The sequence below is a fragment of the Eptatretus burgeri genome, chromosome 5, assembly GCF_056783735.1.
Source record: "Eptatretus burgeri isolate ZD-2024b chromosome 5, Ebu_testis_v1, whole genome shotgun sequence".
NCBI classification, from domain to species: Eukaryota; Metazoa; Chordata; class Myxini; order Myxiniformes; family Myxinidae; genus Eptatretus; species Eptatretus burgeri.
In genome coordinates, this window is record NC_140965.1 from 74,538,356 (window position 1) to 74,550,394 (window position 12,039).

General features: G+C 44.4%; 1 protein-coding gene across 4 annotated transcripts in view; it reads right to left on the reverse strand.

Annotated features, from left to right (window-relative positions):
• The window catches only part of XPR1 (xenotropic and polytropic retrovirus receptor 1), a 183,880-nt gene that overhangs the window by 149,639 nt on the left and 22,202 nt on the right, over window positions 1–12,039 (reverse strand). The window lies entirely within an intron of this gene.

Here is a 12,039-nt window from a genome sequence, read left to right on the forward strand (position 1 = left end):
TCCCCCATCCAAATCCTCGATCTTTTCTACCCCCGATAATCCACTCAAGCCCACTTCCTTCAATTCCCCTGCTTTCCTTCCTGAAAGTCCCTGTAATGTACATCTTCTCTTCGCCATATTCCCCGTCCCATCCCCATCCCTCTCCCTTCCACAGTTCACCTAATGTGTCTGTTCCCCACTGTTTTGTCCCTTCCACTCCCGCCCCTCTTGTCTCATGCCCCCTTGCTGTGAGTTGTGTGTTAGCTCTCATACGAGCCTCGACAAGGTATACAAAAAAAAAAAAGGAGAAGGTTTGGATGACAGAATGGCAAAAGCAGATAAACTGAAAAAGGTAATGACAGCCAAGTACATCAGGAGTTACGGTGAGAAATAGCCTAAAGACTTTATGAAATATGTGTGAATGTCTCCCGCAATTTTGATTACATTTAAGAAAAGGTGAAACTGCATTGAGAAATGCAACGCACATTTGAGATTAAATTCCATCTATAGCACGACTGGAGGAAACACTTCACTTTTTCTCTTCTCGATCCTATTGACTCTCCACTTGAAACTGATGTGGAGACCGACAGAAGAAAAATAATAATAAACTAGAACTGCCACTTTATAACTGCTGGCAGTGATGACCGGGTACCCAGAAGTGTCCGCCTTTGACACAACTGATACAACATGAGACTTAAATCAGTCGCAAAGTTTTGCATTGATAGGATAAGCGGTGCCAGAGAAAACATTATTTAATGGTGATACAAACACAGGCCTGCTTCGAGACGGCGCGGAACAGACGAGTTACGAACCAGGCAGCACAAAACGTTCAATTTCGTTATTACTGGCGACCAGCTTCAAATAATTAAATAATTCTGGCTGCCAAACCACACGGCCGATCAGGTTGAAATTTTAAACTTTTGTTTCACATGTAGCCTAAATTATAAATTTGAAGTTTCGCATATATAGAAGTAGTGGTTCCAGAGTAAACATGAATTAATATTTATCCTTCAATCTAAGATGGCGGCCAAACCATGTGACTTGTGACCTCATAATTTTTACCATGTATGCAGATATCATGGACGATGACAGACGCAAATTTTCGCTTCGATAGGTTAAGCAGTTCCAGAGAAAACATTATTTAATATTTTTCTTAAATTCAACATGGCTGCCAAACCATGTGACCTATCAATTAGAAATTAACAAACTTGTATTCCCTACTCATGTGCAATAGGGGTGTGAAGTTTCCCCTTGATCAGATCAGGTGTTCTGGAGAAGATGTTTGAAGGTTTTAAGGTAAATTCAAGATGGCCGCCAAACCATGTGACCAATCAAGAACAAATTAACAAACTTGAGAAAGGACCTCATGGGGAATATATGTGTGAAGTTTCGGCTTAATCTGTCTTGCCTTTCTGGAGAAGAAGATTTTAAAAATTTATTCATTTTCAATCCAAGATGGCTGACGAACCATGTGACCTATGACATCACAAATTTAGATTCTGCTTCCAACTGGGTGTTGGAACACGTTTATGAAGTTTCGTGTTAATCGGTAAAGGTGCGTTTTTCTATCCAAGATGGCCGCCAAACCATGTGACGTGTGACATCATAATTTTTACCACGCGTGTATACACGACGGTAGATGATAATTGCAAACTTTCGATTCGTTAGGTTAAGCGGTTCCAGAGAAAACATTATTTAATATTTTTCTTAAATCCAAGATGGCGGCCAAACCATGTGACTTATCAATTCGAAATTAACAAACTTATATCGCCTTCCTGTCACGAATATAGTTCTGAAATCTCCCCTTCATTGGGCCAACGCTTCTGGAGAAGAAGATGTTTGAAGGTTTTCGGGTTTTTTCAAGATGAGCGCCAAAACAAGTGACAGATCAAGAAAAAACTAACAAACTTCAGAAAGGACCTCATGGGGAATATATGTGTGAAGTTTCGTCTTCATCTGTCTTGCCCTTCTGGAGAAGAAGATTTTTAAAATTTATTCATTTTCAATCCAAGATGGCTGCCGAACCTTGTGACCTATGATATCATAAATTTAAACTCTGCTTTCCCTCCTCGACCCGAACAACTGTGTGAAGTTTCGTGTAAATCGGATAAGGTCTATTTTTCTATCCAAGATGGCCGCCAAACCATGTGACTTCTGAGGTAAAATTTTTTTACCATGTATGCAGACTTGAGGGAGGAAGGCACTTGCAAATTTTCGCTTTGATGGCTTATGAAATACCAGAGAAAACATTATTTAATATTTTTCTTAAATCCAACATGGCGGCCAAACCACGTGACCTATCACTTCGAAATTAACAAACTTGCATCGCATGCATTTCACGAATATAGTTCTGAAATCTCGCCTTCATTGGACCAGTGCTTCTGGAGAAGAAGATGTTTGAAGGTTTTAGGGTTTTTTCAAGATGGCCGCCAAACCATGTGACGTATCAACAACAAATTAACAAACTTGAAAGAGGACCTCAGGGAGAATGTGCGTGTTAAGTTTCGCCGCAATCTGCACAGCCGTTCTGGAGAAGAAGATTTTTTTAAAAAAACACTAAAAAACAAGATGGCGGCCGAATTACGTCATCGATGACGTCAAAAAAAACATTTTTGACGATGAATTTTGGTGTAGATGACGCTCAGAATTTTTCAGATTTTTCCTATATGGCGTTCTACTTGACGAATTTTCACCGTCATATCGCTTCACCTATGACGTCACGAAAAATCACACGTGTTCCCCATAGGGAGCTTAGTAAAATGTATCAAACGAAAAAATTTTCCATTGCACGGTTTCCGAGATACAGATGTCCAAAGTTTATCGCTTTTTTCAAGATGGCGACCGTACCACGTGACCAATGACGTCATAATTATAACGTGATTGTGCTATCAAAAAAGATACATACTATGGTGAAAATTTCCTGTCGATCGGACTTAGTGTTCCAGAGAAAATGATTTTTAAAGCGAAAAAGGGTGCAAAACGCCGGCGGAAAAATAATAATAATAATAATAATAATAATAATGCGTAATAATAATAAACAGAAGAAAAACAATAGGGTACCCTGTACTGACAGGGTACCCTAATAAATAAATAACGTTGGTCTAAATTAACACTGTCATTCAATAAAACAGACAAATTCAAACAATTCTTCATACCTGTTAGTTACCTCAACCACCGAAGGTAGGCAAAGGTTGTTTTCACCGCCATCTGTCCATTTATCTGTGAGCAAGATTTCTCAAAAAGTTGTGGACGGATTCTGACGAAATTTGGTGGGCAGGTTGGGTGTGTGATGATGAATTTATTAGATTTTGGTGAAGATCCAAATCTGGATACGAAAAACCAAGCGATTCTTCACCATGGAGAGATGGTGCCAAAAACGATAGATAAAACATGATATTTCAAAAAGTTGTGGATGGATGACAAAAACTTGGTGGATGAGTTGGTTAGGTGACAAGAACAAGCCAATTAGATTTTGGTTCGGGTTCGAATTCAGATTCGACCCATCAGTGGGATAGAAAATGCAAACCGCTCAGCCTCGCGAAGGTATGCGCTCCATCAAGTGCCGTTCTAGTTGTAACTGACATTCTCAGTAATGAATGACTGTTTGGATCGAGACAAGGCACAGTGCAAAATATTAATAAAAATGAGTCGCTGCCAGTAAAGTTATGGGAAATACAAAAATAAAGCTTTTTCATTACCAAATGTCAAAACCTGTTGACAGAGAAAACTTTAGAAATCAGGGATAGGGTCATCTCGATGCTCATATCAAGAAAAGCATTTTCATAATATATTTGGCTTGGGGTAGTCTGCCCATGCACTCGTTCCAAATGGCATGGAGCAGCAGTGCTCAAAGACCAAGCACCCCACGTAGTTGTGGAGCTCATGCATGAGTCCATTGAACTACAGACAAAGGCCTTGTGATGAAGTAAGCACAATATCACTTTTTGATGGAGAAGAACTGGCATGATCACTTGGTAGAGGGGCACACCCAGATTTCCCAAATATAACCCCAACCCTCAGACGACAGGATCAGAGATTTGACTTTCTGTGATGCAAAGAATGTTGTGGAGGAAAGCAAAATTCTGGGAGTATGGGTCCAAGATGACCTAAAGTGGGACAACCAAGCAAAGGAAATGATATCCAAGAGCAAGATGAGAGTGCATTTGCTGAGTAGACTAAAAAAAAAAAAGTTCAAGATCCACCAACACAATCTTATAAACATCTACAAGTAATACAACTGGCCAGCACTCAAATATGCTGCACCAGGTATGGCATCCTGGACTAACATAAGGGCAAATTAAAGATCAAAAGAAAAAATACAGAAAAGAGCAGTGAGGATTGTTCTCGGTAACCAGGACGACTCCGATTCGGATGCCCTCATCGTAACCTCCATTGAATCACGAGAGGAACAAAGAATAAACATACGTTTCAAGTTTGCATCCACTTGTGTGCGATCTCAGAGGTATAGAAACTGGTTCCTGAAAAGCGATAACACTCACACACTATGTAGCTTCGTGGTACTCGCTAATACAAAACTGACCAGTGCCAAACAGCAAGATATCAAAATAGAACGACTCCATTTGTTAAAGTGGCTCAATGAAGAACGGAGTAGTACGATCAAATTGTTTTTTTTTTTTGTTTTTTTTTTTTGTATACCTTGGTCGAGGCTCGTATGAGAGCTAACACACAACTCACAGCAAGGAGGCATGAGACAAGAGGGGCAGGAGTGGAAGGGACAAAACATTGAGGAACAGACACATTAGGTGAACTGTGGAAGGGAGAGGGATGGGGATGGGACGGGGAACATGGCGAAGAGAAGATGGACATTACATGGACTTTCAGGAAGGAAAGCAGGAGAATTGAAGGAAGTGGGCTTGGGTGGATTATCGGGGGTAGAAAAGATCGAGGATTTGGATGGGGGAAGATAAGAGGTGGTGGTGAACAGCTGTTTTGAAAGCCTGGAGGGAAGAATGGGAAAGAATAGAGTGAGGAAATTTATTCCAAAGGCGGGAAAAAAGAGGAATGAAAGAGTGAAGATGAGCAGTGATTCGTGATTTTGGTAGTTTTACCAGAAGGGGGTTGTTGGCGGACCTTGAGCGCCCTGTGGAAATGTGGTGGGGACAAATCGCAGAGAGAGCAGGGGGGGCAAGGCTGGAGAGGAGTCGGTAGAAGACAGAAAGACCACCGACCAACCTGCGGTGATTGAGTGAGAGGCCCAAAGACTCAGCTTCATTGCGGGAGATGCAAATGATCTTAAATGCCCTGGTTTCGACAGCGTGAAGCCGAGAAAGGTGGGAGGCAGGAGCACCAGCCCAGAGGGGAGAGCAGTACTCCATCAGGCTACGGACAAAAGCTTTGTAAGTGGTCAGGAGCTCAAGAGGGCCGAGGAAGGACTTTGCACGACGGAGGATTCCCAGTCGGCGACTGGCTTTTGAGGCGAGGTTGGAAATGTGACTTTCCCAGGAAAGGTCATGGCAGATAGTGAGACCCAGAAGCTTGAAAGAAAAGACTTCTTCCAGAGGATTGTTGAGAAAGTGGATGGGGGGGTTTTCTAAACGGTCCTTTCGAAGAGATATGGTGAGTGTGAGATTTGTCTGGATTGAAAGACATGTTCCATGTGTTGGACCAGTTTGTGATTTTATCCAGATCTGCAGTGAGCGAAGAAGCTGCTGCTTGCCGGTCTGAGGGATGACAGATGGTACGGCAGAGGGTGGAGTCATCGGCAAAGAGAAATAGAGGATTTTCCAGAGAGTCCGAGAGATCATTGATGAAAACCAGAAAAAGAACAGGGCCCAGAACGCTACCTTGAGGAACTCCAGCCTGCACAGGAAGAGGGGATGAAAGAACTCCATTTAGGGCCACACGTTGACTGCGACAGGAGAGGAAGTCTGCGAGCCATGAGTGGAGATGGCCTTGAATACCATGGGAAGAGAGTTTGGTGAGTAGGGCAGGGTGCCAGACTGTGTCAAAAGCACGTGATATGTCCAGGGATACGGCTCGGATTTCCTGTCTGGCATTGAGGACCTCCATCCATTGATGGGAGAGCAGAAGCAGCATATCCAGGGTAGAGTGACCTGGTCTGAAACCAAATTGATGATTGGAAATCAAGCCATTGGAGAAGAGGAAGGATTTCATGTCTGAAGCGATGATGGATTCCATCACCTTGCTGATGATTGGGAGAAGGCTGATTGGTCTGTAGTTACAGGGATCTGTTTTTGCAACTTTTTTATGCAGGGCAGTGATGTTAGCAGATTTCCAAGCAGATGGCAGATGACCTTGGGCAAATGAGAGGGTGAATAGAACAGAGAGAGGGTGAGCAAGAGCAGAAGAGCAGGCTTTGAGGACACGTGGGCTGATGCCGTCTGGACCGGTTGCAGAATCTGACTCGAGGTTTGAAAGCAAGCTCTCCACCTTGTCAGGAGAGAAGGATACAGAGTCCAGGGACAGTTGGGTGCGACTGGGTAAAGTGGGTAGAGATAGTGATGGGTTTAGGACACAAGATTTAGCTGCAAACACCGAGTTTAGACATTCAGCTTTATCACGTGTGGAATCAGCAGTGCGGCCATTTGAGGTAAGGGAGGGGATGGAGGGGGAACATACACCAGAAACAGATTTGATTCAACGCCACCAGGATTTTGAGGAGGGAGAGAGGTTTGAGAGTTCAGACTTGAGATGAGAAAGATGTTGTTTTCTGGCTCTCCTGAGGGTAGATACACACTTGTTCCAAGCTTTGTGGAAAGAACTGAGATTGCCCTCAGTTGGGTTTGCTTTCCATGAGGCAAAGGCAAGTTGTTTCAGGACAACTGCCTCGCCACAAGCTTCAGTAAACCAAGGGCGGGAGGAAGGGTAAGACAACTGAACACGAGAGGGGATAAATCTGTGCATGAGGGAGAGCAAGTTTCTTTGAAAGAATTCCCAGGATGAGTTGATGTTGGAGAAAGTAGTGATAAGAGACCAGTCTGTAAGTTTGATGGCTGCTCGGAGACCCTGCCAGTCGGCTTGAGTGAAATGCCAGACTCGACGGCGGTGAGGTGGTTCTCTGATAACAGCCAGAGAGATGTCCACTTTGACAAGGACATTGTCAGAAGAACCAATTGGAGCGAAGGAAGAGCAGCAGATATTGTCAGGGAAATTTGTCAAAACCAGATCCAGAAGAGATGGAGTACCATTGGTTGAGATCCGGGTCGGGAAGTTGACCGATTGAGTCAGTCCCAATGAGTCGCAGAAAGCTTTTGCTGAGGTGCCATGGCAGGTGAGAGAGGTACCCACACCTAGCCAACTGGCGTGATGACAATTGAAGTCACCACATAAGAGGAAGAGAGAGTTTGGATGAGAAGATAGAAGATGGTCCATGTTTTCGGATAGTGAGGTGTAGATGGAGTCATCACTGTTCGGTGGACGGTACAGTACACATATAAACATGAGGTGGGAGTGGAGGGGAAGCCGAAACCAGAGGTATTCCTGGGGGTGTGGGGGAGTGAGAGCAGTGCATGGAGAGTGAGGAATAGAGTCTTTGATGAAGAGAGCAACACCTCCACCAGGACGAGGCTCAGGTCTGTCATACTGTAAGAGGGAGTAACCAGGGAGAGATACTTGGGAGTCAGACACGTCTTGGGAGAGGAAAGTTTCTGTTCGGCAGATAATGTCTGGTTTGTCAGTGGCAACCTGTATGGAAAGATCTGAAAGGTTTGAGCGAAGGCCCCGGATATTTGAGGTCCACACTTTTAATGAAGAGGTAGGGGAGGAGGCTTTGGGTGCAGGAGGTGGAGGGGGAAGGGGGAGGGTAGGACAAGGGACGAGGGGGGGAGGTAAGGAGGGTTGCTGAAAGAGTGTGAGGTATTGCAGAATAGCGAGGGGAGGGGGCCGAATGAGGAGGAGAAAAGGCTCTGTGGTGCTGGGGGAGAGGGGGGACAAGAGACAAGGAAGAAGGCAGTTGAGGATTTGAGGAGGTGGAGTGAAGAGATGGAGGTGAGAGGGCAGTGGAGGGAGGCAGGTTGGTGGATGAGAGGGGGGCAGCTTAGAGAAGGCAGAGTGAGGGCGATGAAAGGTGGGAGAAAGGTGAGGGGGAATTTTTGAGAGAGGTGGGAGGGAGGCTTGGAGGGAGAAGAGTGGGATGGTTGCTTTGAGAGTGAGAGTGAGGAGTGAGGGGGGTGAGTTGGCACTGAAGTTGGAAAAAAAGAATGGTTGATGGAAAGCGAGCATCCATGGCAAACAGTGGTTTTTAAAAGTTTTAGGTCAGAGATGTGATTTAACACAATTCTTGATGGATGCAATGAAGGCGAATTCAGAGCATGGAGAGAAGAAGCGCTGTAATAGTTGGATTTTTTAGGCAAGGAATGAAGGAGAGGTCGAAATGAGAGCAGTCTGTTAAAATAGCAGAAGAGTAGTGCATTGTGAAACAGTAAAGAGTACCACATGTGTGAGAGAGGAAGATGAAGCATTATAAGATCGTTTTTGTTGTTAATATTAATGTATGAGAGAGTTCAACAGATTAGGTCATGGAAGTGTATAAAAAAAAAAAAAAAAAAAATATCGAGGAAGAAGACGAGGAGGAAGTTAAGAGGAAGAAGAAGAAGCAGAATCGGGAGAAGGTGAGCGTGTTGTTGTTGTTGTTGGGTATATATATATATATATATATTTTTTTTGAGATAAGAAAGAGATAAGTTGGGAGAATGGGGGATGTTTGGAAAGTGGGGAGGATGAAAATTGAAGGTAATGGGGAGGATAGAAATTGAAGGTAATGGGGAGAAAAAAAAAATAAAAATAAAAAAAAACGATCGAACACCGAGTGGAACCGGTAGGCCTCAAACACCAGGTAAGAACGTCGACAAAAATACTCACAAAATAGCACGATTTTTGAAACAAAACCAAACTAGGAACACACATTAACATGTAGGTGAGAAAATTAAACAGTTAAAACGGGACAAATAACAACCAGGAAACTTAACTTTGAGAACGTCAGCAGGGAGCCCCGAAGGAGACCTCTTGCCGCTCCAAAACCGGAACCGGAAGTCCGAGAAACCGGAAGTTTAATGTTGGGTGGCCCAGTGTAATGATTTGTTTTAGATACCTTTCACCTATATGACCTTTATATACTTATACTATTTATGAATTTTAACGCGCTTTCTTCGTGTTTAATATATCAATTAAAATTTGATACTTTTCCTCAAATTCAATATGAACCAAGAATGAGTGAACCAACATAGTAGTGTGAAGTTGTTTTGAAATTGTATTCACCTTTGTTTTGATTTATAATGATCGACCATTTTATGTGGACAACCTTTGTGTGCATTGCCATTTTGATGTATTTTTTGCTGATTGTTTGATCACACTATATATATTGATATGAAATGTTGAATGTATATACTGTTGCAGACCTGGGGTCAGAGGCGAAGACCATGAGGGGTGAACTACCTCCGGTTCCCACAAGGCTCTCCGGAATTGCAGGCCGGCGCACACGAATAACTTCGCGACACGGCGGGTCACCAATTGACCGCAAACGCGGATGACTCGATCACGTGGCTTCGGGTCCACAGTCTATTAAATACCGTTTACCTAAAGGTAACGTGATCTAATTACTGGGGGTCACGCCCTCGGTACGGTCACTCAAACCGGATCACCTTCCCAGATCAGACGCAGCCGAGCGGAACTGACAAACAGGTACCGGCTCGGAAACAGATCGTTGGGGAATAAGGTCCCGGCTAAACGAGGGTGCAGGCCATGCTGGGATCAATAGAAGAAACCATGAAAACGAGCTGGGAACATTTCCATACAACACACTTATTTACAATCAAGGGAGGAAAAGTATGTGGCACATTGAATGGGGTATATTTTTATGTACAGCAGGGGATAGCAAGGAATTTGTGGGGTGCGGCAAAAGACAAGCAATCTTACAAAAGCAGACAGAGTAGAGTTATATCTTCTACAACCTTAATTTATGCTAGGACAGGCACCATCACACACATGCACACACACACACACACACACACACGGAAGATTAGAGAGCCAAGAGAAAGAAAGCAGGTGAGGGTAAACGACCTCTCAATACCTGGCGCGGTCGGCAGACCAATGCAACCCAGAACGCTTAGAGAGAGGTAGGTGGGAGGAATACTGGTGGCATCTAAGAGGTGGGAGTGGGAGGTGTGGTGTAGTGCAATGTGAGGGGGTGTGGTGTCATGCCAGAGGAAAATGGGATTGCGAGTCAGTAATATTCTTATTTGTGCGTTCAAGGAAGATGGGATAGAGGGGTGGATAGACAGATAGATAGATAGATAGATAGATAGATAGATAGATAAGAAAGATCCCTAACCTAGCTGTGTCAAGGTCCGTATGTGTAGCATGTACCTCCATGGGACGCTCCGCCTGAGCATTCCCACCTCATGATATGGCGGGTTATCTCCTGCTTAATTATTTTCCGGGGCTCGTGGCAACGTGTGCTCCGCACTGGTCCATCTGGCTGAGTGGGTGTGGCGGGACATAGACAGCATGGCAGGGAGTCTCGAAGGACAGCAGCGCCCCAGATCAGACTCTCAAAGAAAAAGAATAAGCGCATTATGGCAATCACACACCAATTATGTTTTGAAAAAGAGCGAGACAGAGCGAAGAGAGGAGACCAATGGCTCCACGCTACCCCTTTTATAAGACCCTGGGTGAAGGGTGGGGTGATGACCGGAAAGTGGAGCGCTGTGGCCCGAATCCTAATCCTCTATTGGGCCACAGCGGCCCTAACCACACCCTGCCAGGCTCCAGGATGGGAAACCGGCTCAGTTGCTTAACAGCTTCGGCACGGCTCGGAGCTCCAGACTTAACATTGGGTATGCTCCCAGAGCCGGCACCCAGGCCCTGATTGAACACAGAGTGCAGTCTGAATATTGAATAGCAACGGACTTTCTCTGCTAAACACGGGCTCCTTCATGGGCCTAAATGCACACCCGGGACCCGAACCAAACTCCTGGATCACTCTTTTCACGACCCCTCCTCATTACCCTCGGTCTTGCCATGGTTTGACAACTATAAATTCCAGATGCTCACCCAGGACATCCCCGGTGAGATGCGGTCGAGCTATTAACGTCTGTTGCGTGGTTGAGCATCGCGCGGCACCAAAGACAATCCGACGTCGCGCGGTGCACCTGAAAATAGTGTGGCGAATTATAGCGATTCAGAGGTGCGAGGGGGTGCGAGAATATTTTTTTCCGTGTGCTGGAGGCATTTGTGGTCAAAGTGGTGAGGTTTGGTGAGTAAGGTGAGTACATTTGCATGCAGATTCAAACGAAATAAAGGCGCGCAAATCCCGGGGCAGGTTGTTTGGTGTGCAGTGGGGATGTGGATCATCCGATCCACAGGAGGAATTATGGTGTGCTTGTAAACAATTGCCTATTGAATAGCGTGTGTGCTTGCATGCTTGTTATGTACTATGGCTAAAAGGACAGGGTTAGAGTAAGAATCAGACATATTTTATCGAACTACGAGACGCAGGCAACGCACTTCATCCCGTTCACCCACTAGACATGAGGGGAGGACCAACTACATGAATACTAATGAAATAACTGCCTGGGGATCACTGTACATTGGATGTTAGTGCCTTAGAAGCATGCAGTTTTGCAAAACCGCAACAATACATTTGCAAATTGTCATACAATTCAGCAGAAACTGCAAAGTGGTAAAAGTGAACTGAACTGAAGGAAAAAAAAAGAAATAATAACAACAAGCAGTCATAGACTGGTACTTCCGAAATCGTCAACTTGACCTCTGACCTTGTCTAATAAAAGCTGTCTCTACAGAAGGTAGCGACGCAAACCAGAAGTTTCTACGATGATTCTGTATGAAACCATCAAAAATCGAATGTTTGACCTCACTGTGACCTGGACCTTTGACCGATTTTGACCAAAATCTAATCAGCACTAGCCAGCACCCTCCTGAATCACGTGGTGTAATTTGACATTGGTAGCTTCTTCCGTTCTCAAGTTATCGTGCCTACAAACAAACACACAAACAGATGACGGAAGTCATCAATATACTTATAGATTTCGTAAGTAATAATAATTAATAACTAGAAATGCC